The following is a 4,732-nucleotide window of genomic DNA, read 5'->3' as shown; positions in this document are numbered from 1 at the left end:
AGGGGGAGGGATTGTTTTGTTTCTGTTCTTGTTTTTTATTAAGTATTTTGTGTTGTTGTTGTTGTTGTTGAAATTCCACAAATTCCACATCAAAATCCAATGCGCAAGTTTTTCCCCTTTTGTATTATCAGCTTCCCATCCCATTTCCTGAAATGTTTTTTTTTTCCTTTTCCACCCTTAGCTGCAACTTATCTTCCCTCTTTTATATCATAGATATAGAGGGACATGGTGGCGCTGTGGGTTGAACCACAGAGCCTAGGGCTTGCCGATCGGAAGGTCGGTGGTTCGAATCCCCGCAATGACGGGGTGAGCTCCCGTTGCTCGGTCCCTGCTCCTGCCCACCTAGCAGTTCGGAAGCGTGTCAAAGTGCAAGTAGATAAATAGGTACCGCTCCGGCGGGAAGGTAAACGGCGTTTCCGTGCGCTGCTCTGGTTCGCCAGAAGCGGCTTTGTCATGCTGGCCACATGACCCGGAAGCTGTACGCCGGATCCCTCGGCCAGTAAAGCGAGATGAGCACCGCAACCCCAGAGTCGGACACGACTGGACCTAATGGTCAGGGGTCCCTTTACCTTTAAAAGATAAAAACACCAAAAAAAAAAACCAGAGTTGAAGCAAGAAGGCATCTTCAAATATTAAAAAAAAAAATGCAAGCAATGAATTGCCATGAGTTGGAAGCCCCCTGGTGATGATTTCACTGTTTTCACCACCCTCCCCCTTTCAAAAATGTGCATGGAATGAATGAGCTGGCATTCAAATCTATTCTTTAAAAAGCATATTTTGTATTATTATTATTATTATTATTATTATTATTATTATTATTATTATTATTACTATTATTAGCATACCAACCTTCATCCGAAGATCCCGGAGAGGTTCACAACAGAAAAATACTAACTGTCTCCCGTCAAACTACAGTTCCCACCAGCCTCAGTTCACACGACCGGTGGGAACTGTAGTATTTCAACAGCGCCCGGAGCGCCCAGGTTTCCCCATCCCTCCTGAGAAAGGGCAACCCTCTTACTTTCTGTGACCCTGCCTCATTTTTCCAAGGAGCGCATTACATGCGCCTGCCCGCTTAGTTTATCCTCGCAGCGACCCTGTGAGGTAGGCCTGGCTGAGAAAGATTATACACTGCACACGCACCCCCTTGGTTTCATGGCAGATTGGAGATTTGAACCCAGATCTTATCGTTAGACATTTAACGCTGGTGCCAAGCCCATGCTTGTGCCAAGAGGGAACCCTTCAGGGCTTACAGAAATCCTACCAACAGGAAGCGAAGCTGGCACAGGAAAGGGAATGAAGGGGTAAAAAATAATAATCATTAAGTAAACAAGAAATACCGGTTTCTTTATTTTATTTTCTTTCTTTCTTTCACAGTAAAACCATAACAACCGCCCAATGCTCTGCAACACTCCATTGCAAAGTACTTTGCATTACTTACAGGTAGGTAGCCGTGTTGGTCTGCCATAGTCGAAACAAAATTTAAAAAATTCCTTCCGGTAGCACCTTAGAGACCAACTAAGTCTTGAGAGTCCCATGGACTGCAAAAAGATCAAACTTATCCATCCTTAGAGAAATCAGCCCTGATGTTGGGAAAGATGAGGTCTCTTCTAACTCTGTTGTTGTTGCTTAGTCATTTAATCGTGTCCGCCTCTTCGTGACCCCGTGGACCAGAGCATGCCAGGCACTCCTGTCTTCCACTGCCTCCCGCAGTTTGGCCAAACTCATGTTAGTAGCTTCGAGAACACTGTCCCACCATCTCGTCCTCTGTCGCCCCCTTCTCCTTGTGCCCTCCATCTTCCCCAACATCAGGGTCTTTTCCAGGGAGTCGTCTCTTCTCAGGAGGTGGCCAAAGTACTGGAGCCTCAACTTCAGGATCTGTCCTTCCAGTGAGCACTCAGGGCTGATTTCTTTGAGAATGGATAGGTTTGATCTTTTTGCAGTCCATGGGACTCTCAAGAGACTCCTCCAGCACCAGAATTCAAAAGCATCAATTCTTCGGCGATCAGCCTTCTTGATGGTCCAGCTCTCACTTCCGTACATTACTACTGGGAAAACCATCGCTTTAACTATACGGACCTTTGTCGGCAAGGTGATGTCTTTGCTTTTGAAGATGCTGTCTAGATTTGTCATTGCTTTCCTCCCAAGAAGCAGGCGTCTTCTAATTTCGTGACTGCTGTCACCATCTGCAGTGATCATGGAGCCCAAGAAAGTGAAATCTCTCACTGCCTCCATTTCTTCCCCTTCTATTTGCCAGGAGGTGATGGGACCAGTGGCCGTGATCTTAGTTTTTTTGATGTTGAGCTTCGGACCATATTTGGCGCTCTCCTCTTTCACCTTCATTAAAAGGTTCTTCAATTCGTCCTCACTTTCTGCCATCAAGGTTGTGTCATCAGCATATCTGAGGTTGTTGATATTTCTTTAGGCAATTTTAATTCCAGTTTGGGATTAATCCAATCCAGCCTTTTGCATGACGAATTCTGCATATAAATCCAACTCTACAATTCTCTCGTTTACAATTCCAACAGGTTATACCAATAATACCAGCTGAGAAACTGCATTTTCCCAGTTGATCGGTTTTTGTTTTTGTTTTTTTAGGAAAGGTGGAAAGGTGTGAGGGTTTGTTTTTGGCTATTTGGAGATTTTTTTGTTTGGAAATCCTGACATCCAGTGGATGACGATTGTATGACAGCTGAAGTTACACTCGCATCAGAACACTTAAAAGCCATATGGTACCTTGACATGTTGCCCCCCAAAGGATTCTGGGAGTTGTAGTTTGTTAGCGGTGAAGACCCTTATTCCTCTCCCAGGCGAGAGGCAATGGAGTGTGCCTCCGGGGGGGGGGGGGGTGAAATTAAAAGTTTTCAGCAGGTGCTGAAAAGAAAACGAACATGGGGAAAAATAGATAGCTTAGGTCTGGAACTTTGACATTTATACCATATCTCAGGCCTTTAATTTTAGAATATATTAATCTACTAGAGTATACATAGATTTTAATTGTGGATGGTTAGATGTGGTTTTTGTAAATATATAAATCTCTAAAAGCAATCAGTCAATATAATTTTCAAAAGTTACGTTTTAGAAAGAAAATATGTGTGTCGTATTTTTATAAAATAAATATTAAAGCATTGTGTTCATGCCTGATGTCAAGGGGCAAGGAGTTTCAAAGTTGCCACAGTTACTATTGTGCCTTTGGACTAGTAGAATTCATGCCAAACTCCTGAGTTATGGAATCTCTCCTTCAGATTCCCTAAAATTAGATCAAATTACTGCTCAAAGACTGATCCGCCAAAGACTGGATGACATCGATCTACAGCAAAATTATATGCTGGGGGGAGGTGTTTGTTCGCCCCAGAACATCGGTATCACTTTAACTTACCGCGTTCCATCATACCTCTCCTCCCTTTCGACTGTTGTCCATAGACTGGCCTTCACCAAAGCGAGGTTCAACGTTTTTCCCTCCAACGTCCTGAGACATAGATTCTCAAAGGGCCAAGCCTCCGCCATGTGTGAATGTGATAAGGAGACACTGGAGTCTCTCCAGCACATTATGTTCACTTGCCCCTTGTTCAATGTGCCACGGGCAAATTTGTTGGGGTCAATCATACAGAAACTAGAGGGCACCCCACCAGAATTCCACCTCGCCCAAATCTTGCAGGATAAGGATACTCATACGACCCTGAAAGTGGCAAGGTTCCTGGTCGCTGTCCTTACCCAAAAGCGACGCCAAGGAGCACTACAGGCTAGCTAAGGCGTAGTATGCCATTCTATTTTATTGTATTTTATTGTATTGTGGTGTTTTAGCGGCTGTTGTTCCCACTTGCACAAGTTGTTATCTATGTGTTTTCTTTTGTTTTTGTTTTTACTTGTATGGGCCTATGGCCGTAAATAAATTCTATTCTATTCTATTCTATTCTATTGTGCAAATTTTGTTTTTTGTTGTTGGTATAAATAAGTAAGCATTAGTTTGGCAATCAGCATTGATCCCAATACAGTATATCATTGTCGTTGCGCACAAAACACGGCCCTTAGGGCTGTGTTTCTCAACCTTGGTTCTCCAGCTGTTTTGGTACTACAACTCCCATCATCCCCGGCCCTGCAAGCTAAGGATGATGGGAGTTGTAGTCCCAAAACAGCTGGAGACCCAAGGTTGAGAAACAGTGCCCTAAGTTATTGCAGGAGACGTCTGAGTTCCGATAGAGTAGCTGCATGTCTTTATGGCTAGTTTGCATTCCAGCAATTCTGTCCCAACCGAGACACCGTAGCCTCCCTTTCCCCTTTCTTTCTCCTTTCGTAGAGATAAGAAAAATCAAGACTTGCTCATCTTATTTTACAGCTACAGAACTCCCTCGCACACGCGAATGAGGAACCCGGGGCAACACCTCCCCCCCCCGATACCACTGGATGGAATGAGTCTTTTATATTGTTTTGGGCTTAAGTCTGGGACCTGCTTGCCGCCCTTGGCTCCGCGTGAAGCTTCTTCCTTTCCAGACGAATCCCGGAACTCCGTCCCCGCGTGCGAGTTTAAAAGAAAAGTCTACGTTCTTTTCTTCGCTGTCACTTCTTTAGGCGTCCGCCCGCCGACGGCCGTCCCGTGACCGGCCGCGGTGGCCGATGGGAGTTGCAGTCCCGCCTCCCGCGACGCCCTATGAGGGAAGCCTCTTCGAGGACTACGACTCCCAGAGGCGCACCGCGGGGAACCGGAGGGCTGGGGAAAAAAAGCTCCGGGAAA

The sequence above is a fragment of the Lacerta agilis genome, chromosome 18, assembly GCF_009819535.1.
Source record: "Lacerta agilis isolate rLacAgi1 chromosome 18, rLacAgi1.pri, whole genome shotgun sequence".
In the NCBI taxonomy this organism is placed as follows: Eukaryota; Metazoa; Chordata; class Lepidosauria; order Squamata; family Lacertidae; genus Lacerta; species Lacerta agilis.
Note: the sequence above shows the minus strand (reverse complement) of the source record.